This window comes from Sturnira hondurensis, unplaced genomic scaffold, assembly GCF_014824575.4.
Source record: "Sturnira hondurensis isolate 20B ecotype Veracruz unplaced genomic scaffold, ASM1482457v3 Scaffold0012488, whole genome shotgun sequence".
NCBI lineage: Eukaryota > Metazoa > Chordata > Mammalia > Chiroptera > Phyllostomidae > Sturnira > Sturnira hondurensis.
In genome coordinates, this window is record NW_028085119.1 from 3,254,950 (window position 1) to 3,264,971 (window position 10,022).

Here is a 10,022-nt window from a genome sequence, read left to right on the forward strand (position 1 = left end):
GCTCAGAAAAATTAGTTGTCCCATCAAAGGCCCTGAAGTAAATTCCATCTCTGACGCAGGGCCCTCATTTTGGATGGCTTCCTCAAACTGTCCTACATGAGACATCATTCCTGCATTAAGTGTCAGACAATGGGCAGAGGCTAAGGTGTGACCTAACAATGCCAGCACAGGGATGATCCTAAATAAGGACAATTTGCCGTGAGTCCTTAATTTCAACCTAGGGGATCCAGCCACTGCTACATCAACACAGCTGAATCAGGGCGTCCTCCTTCAGCCTGAACCTCCGTTTTCCTTTTACACAGGACTTTCAGGCACTTTGTCTACACAGGTTTTAGAGGAATGGGTCTGTCATCAATGTTAAGTGCATATATATGTGAGAAGTAAGGAGAAGCTGAGATAAAGGCACACACAGTGCAAGCATTTTGTTATCTAACACACCTCGTTTTTCAATTCTATCAAAAAATTGAATGCATTTTTAGTTCAAGGAATATACTATTCAGAATGATTATTTTTGTTACAGCTGTGGCTTTTTCCTTAGGCAATGAATGCTTCCATCTAATTCAACTACTTATTATCTTTATTCTTAACTCTTCTATTTCTTTCCCAGTAATAATATACATTTTTCTCAGCTTTTAAAATCTTTATATTAGATGCAATTTTATGTAATTTGGAATTTACAAGTCTTATCTCATTCTCTTTCTGTCTGAGCAATTCCAGACATTAAGAAATACGGAGTGAATACATTTGTTCAAAGTTCCTGTAACTTTTTGCTAAAGATTTCTGAGATAAAAATTATAGCATTGGGACATCTTTTCCATATAGTCATTGCTGGCATCTGGAAAACAAAACAAAACCTTACTTATCCAGGGTCCTACTCTAAAAACTTCTCACTCAAGGACTGTCTGACACAGAAGTACTGACCATTTTGCCAAGGGAGTTGGCACAGAGCTAAAAAATAAGAAGAATCAACCATTTTGATGCAATATTAAGCCATTCATAAATTCAATGTATGAGTGACAGCTATAGTGGAAGGAATGCTTTAAGGAAATCAAGATATATCTACTGCATTACTTTAGTTTACCAGGCTGACAATTCACCTTATAGTTTACCGAGTATTTTCATTTGGTCCTTAGAATTATCCTGTGAATGCCACTTTCATACAATAAATATAAATTATTATTTTTAATTTAATACATTCTATTTGTCCAGCTTACTTATTCTACTATGTTCTCTGCAGAAAATTTTAATTTCATTGAGAGTCTCTACTAATACACATCTCATATCTTCATTTCACTCTCCCAAATTCATGCCCTCCAGACCATTTTTAATTCTCTCGTCTCTCTCTCTATTGCCCTTGCCTGGCAAATTCTAAGCCTCAAATACACCCAACTCTCTGCCATCTGGGCCTACTCCTGAATAGCCAAATACTGCTGGAGAAAGATCATGTAACTCTGCTAAACAATTTCACTTTATTTATTTTTTAAGCATTTTATCCATTTTTTAAATTTAATTATTTAACAACTTCACTTTAAATGCACCTCTATAAATGGGCATTTACCGATACCTGGAAATCCTGTGTTTTATTAAGGAAAATTAAGGAAAATTATGTTTCATTAACAAATTTCATTCTTTTCTCTCAAAACCATTGCTTCATTTCTTCTCCTCTGCTCCAAGTTTCCACCCCCCTCACCTGCTCACTCACTTTCAGCTGATGGCTTTACTTCATACTTTACTGAAAAAACAGAGGCCCACAGAGGGAGACACTTTTATATGCCTTCTAGAATATCTAAAACCTGTCCGTTTCTGGGCCTCTTATCTGCTCAGATTGCCAAAACAAAATGTCACAGACCAAATAGCTTAAACAGTGAACATTTATTTTCTGGAGGCTAAAAGTCCATTGGTGCTGGTTTCTGAAAAGGTCTCTCATCCTGGGTTTCTCACTGTGCCTTCACAAGGCCATTTTTCTGTGTGTGTATGTGGAGAGAGAACTCTCTTATGCTTCCTCCTCTTTTTTTTTTAAGATTTAATTTATTTATTTTCAGACAGAGAGGGAAGGAGGGAGGAAGAGAGGGAGAGAAACATCGATGTGTAAGAGAAACATCGATTGGTTGCCTCTCACACACCCCCAACAGGGGACCTGGCCTGCAACCCAGGCATGTGTCCTGACTGGAATTGAACAGGCAACCTTTTTGGTTCACAAGCCAGTGCTTCATCCACTGAGCCACAACAGCCAGGGCTCCTCCTCTTTTTATAAAGACCTTTCATATAGGGACAAATCCTATTGGATTAGCCCCCATCTCAAGACTTCATCTGACCTTAATTACCTTCATAAAGACCCTGTTCCTAAATACAGTCACATTGGGGTTAGGACTTCAGCATATGCATTTTGGAAAAGACACAAGTCAGTCCATAAAAGTGCCCACCTTCTCTGTCTTACCAAGTGTTAAACAGAAGAAATGTCCCTGCTCCCAACATGGTCCAGATCCCAGCCTTTATTACCCTCTTCAGGACATCACTGACCAAAACCAGAGAGAGACTCCCTCTCTCAGTCTCTCTCTCTCTCTCTATGTATCTTTCCTCTGGTCATTCTCACAGCATTCAGACATGCTCCTCCCTTAACTCTACAATCCTTCTCTACCTCTAAACTCATTTTTCTGTCTTTGAAACAACAGTTATCTAAAGAATTTTCTACAATCACTACCTTTCCTTCCTCACCAATTTATTCTCTCATCAGACCACTCAAATCTCGCTCAAACTGTTTACCTCAAATTCCTCCACATCCTCCAAGCTCCAAAGTCAATGGAAACTTCTCTCTTCTTAATTTTTCAGCAACATGTGACCCCATTAACCACTCTCTTCCCTGAGAACTCTCCTCTGATTGCGTCATGACATCACACTTCTGCTGCCTTCTACTCCTCTTTCAAATCAGTAAATACTAGAATGCCCTAGACCTTGCTCCTGGATCATCTTCTCTTCTCCAGTTGTTTCCAATGCTAAGTGATCTCCTTCCAGTTCCCAACTTTGACTGCTGTCTCTCTGGTGGTAACATCTAAATGTATGCGTAGCTCTGACCTGTCCCTTCAGCTCCAGACTCATTGGTACAGAGCAAATGCCTATCCAACAGTTCCACTTAGATGTCTGTCCAATGAAGCACATCCAAAATGTAACCCTTAACTTCCTTCTCCCTTTTCCAGTCTTCCTATCTCAATAGATGACAGTGAGCTGCTGAAGCCAAAAATGTATCATCCTTGATTTCTCCTCTTCTTATTTCCTACATCCAGCATTTTGGCAATTCTGCCTCAAATGCATTCACTTCTCTTTATCTCTACTTCTATCCCTCTGGTCCAAGGCACATCATCTCAGGTCTGCACTGGAGCTGTGGCCTCCTAACTAGGTTTTCTGCTGCCTTTCTCACTGCACTGCTATTCACTCTCTGTGCACTCACCAGAGAAATCTTTACAAAACTTAACTCATATTTTGTCATTCCTTTGCTCAAAACCTTTCAGTAGTTTTCTATTATTATTATTTATTATTATGAAATGCAAAATCATCACCAAGACTTGTGTCCACAACATTATCTGACTTCCCAGGCCTTTGTCTTAGTAGCCTTCTTGCTCTCTCTGTCCCATTTCCTTTTTTATTGAATTTATTGGGGCAACCTTGGTTAAAAAATGATATAGGTTTCAAGTATACAGTTCTATAATATACCAACTGTATATTATACTGTGTTTGCCATCCAAAGGCAGTCTCCTTACATCACCATGCATTCTTCCTTGTACCTTCTTCTACCTCCTCCACAACCCCTTTTCCATTTGGTAATCACCATACCCTTGTCTGTGTCTATGAGGGGTTTTTTGGGGGGGCGGGGAGTTAGTGTGCTTAATGCTGTCACTTTTTTCACCCAGTCCCACATGCCCACCACATCCCCTCTGAAAGCTGTCGGTCTGTTCTCTGTATATATGAGTCTTTTGTTTGTTAGTATTTTGTTCATTAGACTCCATGTATAAGTGGAATCATGTACCATTTGTCTTTCTATCATTGGCTTATTTCACTTAAAGTAACACACTCCAGGTCCATCCATGCCATTATAAATGGTAAGATTTTATTCTTTTTTATAGCTGAGTAGTATTCCGTTGTATATATGTATCACAGCTTCTTTATCTACTCATCTACTGGTGGGCACTTGGGCTGCTTCCAAATCTTGGCCATTGTAAATAACTCTGTAATGAACATAAGGGTGCATATATTCTTTCACATTTCTGTTTTGGGTTTCTTCAGATAAATTCCCAGAAGTCGAATCACTGGGTGATAAGGCAATTCCGTTTTTAATTTTTGAGGAAACTCTGTAATGTTTCCACAGTGGCTGCACCAATCTGCATTCCCACCAACAATGCACTAGGGTTCCCTTTTCTCTACTTCCTCATCATGCTTGCTGTTTGTTGATTTATTAATGATAGTCATTCTGCAGGTGTGAGGTGATATCTCCTTGGATTTTAATTTGCATTTCTCTAAGGATAGTGACGTTGAGCATCTTATCATATGCCTATTGGCCATTTGTGTGTTCTCTTTGGAAAAGTGTCTGTTCATGTCTTTGCTCATTTTTAATTGGATTGGGGCTTTTTTTGGTGTTGATTATATAAATTCTTTATACATTTTCAAGATTAACCCCTTATTAGATGTAACATTGGCGAATATGCTCTCCTATTCAGTGGGTTGTCTTTTCATTTTGTTGATGGTTTCTTTGGCTGCAAAAACTTTTTAGTCTGATGTAGTCCCATTTGTTTATTTTTTCTTCTGTTTCTCTTGCCCAAGGAAATAAAATATATCAGATAAAATATATTGCTATGAGAAATGTCCAAGATTTTACTACCTATGTTTTCTTGTAGGATTTTTATGGTTTTGAGTATTACATTTAAGTCTTTAACCCATTTTGAGTTTATTTTTATGTATAATATAAAAAGGTGGTCTAGTTTCATTTTTTCCCTGCACTTATCTGTCCAATTTTCTCAACACCATTTGTTGACTAAATTATTTTACCTCATTGTTTGTTTTCACCTCCTTGGTCAAATATTAATTGACCATAAAAATGTGGGTTTATTTCTGGCCTGTCTATTCTGTTCCATTGATCTCTATGCTTGTTTTTATTCTATTTATGCTCCATTCTTTCTGCTGTTCAAACATGCCAAGTTCAGGGACGATCTAAGCCCTATTCCTTCTGCCTTAAACATTCTTTCTTATCCTTCAGATGTTAACTCAAGTGTCAAAAGACGCTTTTCCTCCCGTCTGTCTAACTAAAGCTGATCCACACCCAGCACCAACACTGACTTTCTCTTGCTTTCATACAGCTTATCATCACTCATCTGCCTGAGAGGGCAGAGCTTTTGTCTGTCATGCTCCCTGCTGTATCTCCAGCACCAAACACATATCGGGCACAAGATGAAAGCTCCCTAAAAGAATAAAATTGATTACAGACTCCCTCCCTCCCCCAGGCTCAGAAAAGAAGCCCATAATTGCCTTCCCCAATTCTCCATTTGTGCCCACCCCATCTATCTCTTAAGGAGAGCTGTCTCAGCAACAGATTGGTCCTGGGCTCTTCATACATCAGTCAGAGAATGGACAGGGTATTAATAGGAGGAGATAAAACCTAAAAAGCTTAGGAAAGAAAATACTTGGAGAAACAGTTGCCAGTCAAAAATAATAAAGAATAGAAGTGTGGATGAGTTGATGGGGGAAGGGAGCATGGGCAAGAAAGAAAAATCCATCTGGTCTCGGTGGAAGTGAGAGCTCTTTCGCATTTGTCAAATCTGAGTCTTTCAAGGAAAAGGGAGAGAAAAAAACTGAGAAGAGTAACTGGGATATGAACGGCATCACTGAAGATTCTGAATTGAATTCTTTTGTACCTATTTTAAGAGAAAGGAAAAAAGGATGCATATTGAGTTGCATTGCTTTAAATGTCAGCCTGGGATTGAATTACATGGACCCATAATTCCAACAGAGTTATGTATATGTGAAGAAACTGAAGTTCTGAGAGATTTTGTGACATGACCACAGTCTCACTTCATAGTAGCAAAGTGAGGAGTCAAAGCAGGCTTCTGCCTACAGGGCCTCAGTTTATATTCCTATACCAACTGCTTCCTTCCAGAATAAGATACGAGGTTAATTGGGTGTGTCTTCCTTCTATAAACAACATGGTCTGTTGTTACCATTTCCCCTTCTAATTGATCACAGCAATTTCAAAGTCCCCAATTTACAGTCTCCAGAATATATCTTTATCCTCCCCTCAAATATCAAAATAACGTGCTCCATTTTCAGTTTGCTATCACCTCTCCTCTTCTCTGTCATTCCTTTGGGATTACCAGTAGTGAATATCCAATTACACGTGTACAGAACACTTAGCTCCTGGCAGAAAATTTGTCTATATCTGGATAACTGAATTCATTTCAAGTGACAAAGTGATCTCGGAACTAACTCTTCACCTGTCATGGGTTTCCATTTTCTCTCTACTCTGCAAGATGTTTTGCATTTAAAGACCATTGTTCTTGAAAGAGAAGTTGGAAACCGAAGAAAGAACACAGCAGGTTTGATTTCCCCACTTCAGTGATCTGCCCCAAACGATAAGCATATCCTTTTCCTGTTTTTTTTCTTTAAAAAATGGCTATTGAAAAACATCAGCAGTTCCTTGTATTCTTTAAGCCTTTTTTCATAGCCTTCTTTTTTGCAAACATCTTTTGGTTATACACCCTTACTTTACCTTCTCTGACCCCGAGATCATCCAGTCATGCTACTTTATGAAATGCTTCCCGATTTTTTCATTTGCATTTATATCCTCAAAATTTTATTTTTAAAGTGTTTTTCTGCCATGCAAGGCTTAAACAGACACAGATGTTTTCCAAGCAGATAAGAATGAAGTTTTAAAATAATAACTATGAGCACTGGCTGATATAGCTCAGTAGTATAGAGTGCTGTCCTGTGAAATAAAAAAGGTTACAGGTTCAATTCCTGGTCAGGGCACATGCCTGGGTTGTGAGTTCAGTCCTGAGTCAGGGTGTGTGCAAGAGGCAATCAATCGGTATTTTCCTTACATCAATGTTCCTTTCCCTTTCTCTCTCCCTCCCTTTCTTTCCTTTTCTCTCTTTCTCAAAGAAGATAACTATGAGTCCAGCCAAGGTAAAGACATAAGTGGAAATACTGTGCCTTCTCGCACAACCAAAATTAAAGACAACAAATATTTAGAAACAAAAACTCAACCAGGACAGACAGAAAATTGAACTGTATGGAAGTCCGACAACCACTCAACCAGACGGGTAAGAAGGGTGGAATCGGCAGCCAACAGAGAGGGGTTGCGGCAGGAAAAGGCAGTGGCAGCCAGACTTGGGAGCACAGGCGATGCGGGGCTGACCTTGGTCACACATTCTCATGCAGATAAACTAGGCAAAAATGAGCAGCAAGACAGACCACACAACCCAGGGCCCCAACAATGGGAAATAAAGCCTAAAAGCACCGACTGAAAAGGTGCCAGTAGAGATTCCTAGCCTCACAGGAGAGTTTGTTGGAAAGACCCACAGGGTCCTAGAATGTATACAAGCCCACCCACCTGGGAACCAGCACCAGAAGGGCCTAGTTTGCTTGTGGAAAGCAGCAGAGGGGGCTGAAATCTGAGAGAAAGCAGAACAAACGCCATTGCTCCCTCTCTGACCCCACCCCCCACATACAATGTCACAACCCAGAGACTTGGTTGCCCTGCCTTGATGAACACCCAAGGCTCCACCCCTCACTATATAACAGGTGCATCAAGACAAAAACATGGCTCAAATGAAAGAACAGATCAAAGCTCCAAAGCTAATACAACTAAGTGATGAACAGATAGCCAACCTATCAGATGCACAGGTCAAAGCACTGGTGATTAGGTGCTCACAGAATTGGTTGAATTTGGTCACAAATTAGATGAAAAAATGCAGGCTACACTAAGTGAAATAAAGGAAAATGTACAGGGAACCAATAGTGATGGAAAGAAAACTGGGACTCAAATCAATAGAGTGGACCAGAAGAAAGAAAGAAACATCTAATCAGAAAAGAATGAAGAAACAAGAATTTAAAATAATGAGGAGAGGCTTAGGAACCTCCAGGACATCTTTAAACATTCCAACATCCGAATTATAGGGGTACCAGAAGGAGAAGAGGAAGAGAAACAAGGTGAAAACTTATTCGAACAAATAATAAAGGAGAACTTCCCCAATCTGGCAAAGGAAATAGACTTCCAGGAAATCCAGGAAGCTCAGAGAGTCTCAAAGAAGTTGGACCCAAGGAGGAACACACCAAAGCACATCATAATTATATTACCCAAGATTAAAATGAAGGAGAGAATCCTAGAAGCAGCAAGAGATAAGGGGACAGTCACCCACAAAGGAGTTCCCATCAGACTGTCAGCTGATTTCTCAAAAGAGACCATGATGGCAAGAAGGGGCTGGAAAGAAGTATTCCAAGTCGTGAAATCCAAAGGCCTGCATCCAAGATTGCTCTATCCAGCAAAGCTTTCATTTAGAATGGAAGGGAAGATAAAGTGCTTCTCAGATAAGGTCAAGTTCAAGGAGTTTATCATCACCAAGCCCTTACTATATGAAATGTTAAAGGGACTTATCTAAGAAAAAGAAGATAAAAAAATATGAACAGTAAAATGACAGAAAACTCACAGTTATTAACAACCACACCTAAAACAAAAGCAAACTAAGCAGACATCTAAAATAGGAGCGGAGCCACAGAAATGGAGATCATGAGCAAGGTTAGCAACAGGAGAGTGGGAGGACAAGAGAGGGGGAGAAGGTACAGAGAATAAGTAGCATAGATGGTAGATAGAAAATAGACAGAGGGGAGGGCAAGATAGTATGGGAAATGTAGAAGCTAAACAACTTGTGACATATGGACATGAACTAAAGGGGGGAATGTGGGTGGGAGGTGGTGTGCAGGGTGGAAAGGAATGAAGGGGGGAAAGAAATGAAGGGGGGAATGGGACAACTGTAATGGCATAATCAATAAAATATATTTAAAAAATAAGATAACTGTGACAGAGGAAAAATTATAATCGCAAAGATTGAGTATTTGCAAATGCTCTGTAAAAGAGATAGCGCACTTTTTTATTATGGTGGAAGTCATGTGGACAGTAATGTAAACACTTGTATTACTTGTAATCATTCCCAAAAATCTTTCTCCGTGGGTCATCCTGGGAACAGATACTGAAAAATACCTCTGGGAGTCAAATTAGGTCCTTAAATATTTAAGAGTTTATACTTCCCAATTAACCCAACTTCCAACAATTCTTAATTCAATAGAAATTGTATAGTGTGTAGTTTAATTCATCTGTACTTTTGGTGTGTAAGAAAAATCATGTATATAAATTGTACAATTAACTAGACCTGACTGAGTAAGATCCAAGAATCAAAAGGGTGAATACAACATTAGGACAAGTCTTCAATGAATTTTGTTTCCTTTTGTGGGGCATTTTCCATAAGTAGATGGCCCCTGAAGTATAAAGAAAGCAAATGGAGAAATACAAAGGCTGGGCAATGTTCTCTTTATATCTTCCTTTTCAGAATCTACCAATATTATAAATTATATTATAGATTTATTAATTATAATATCATATAATTTATACTTTCATAGATATAAATCGTTTCAATGTTAAACTTTTACATAAAGTAAGAACATGTAGGGGAGAAAATTTCTGTCACCCCAAAATGCATCTCTTTGGCAATAAGGATTATTTTAGGGTGGTTATTCTTAAGAAACAGAAGACTCGGGAGGTTTTTTATTTTACTCCCCCATCCTTAACTGCCTAAAAATTTTTTAGTTAGGGAGCCTGTGCCAGGAAGAGAGCTGGGACCAAAGATAACTTCTGTTACAGCAGAGAGATTTCTCTGTGTGGTACGGCGTGATTTGCACAATGTTCGCCAAACATTTCCTCTTCCTATCTCCTTACAAACTGCCTTCCTCCCCTTTGAAACTCCCAACTCAGGGCAGCATATACA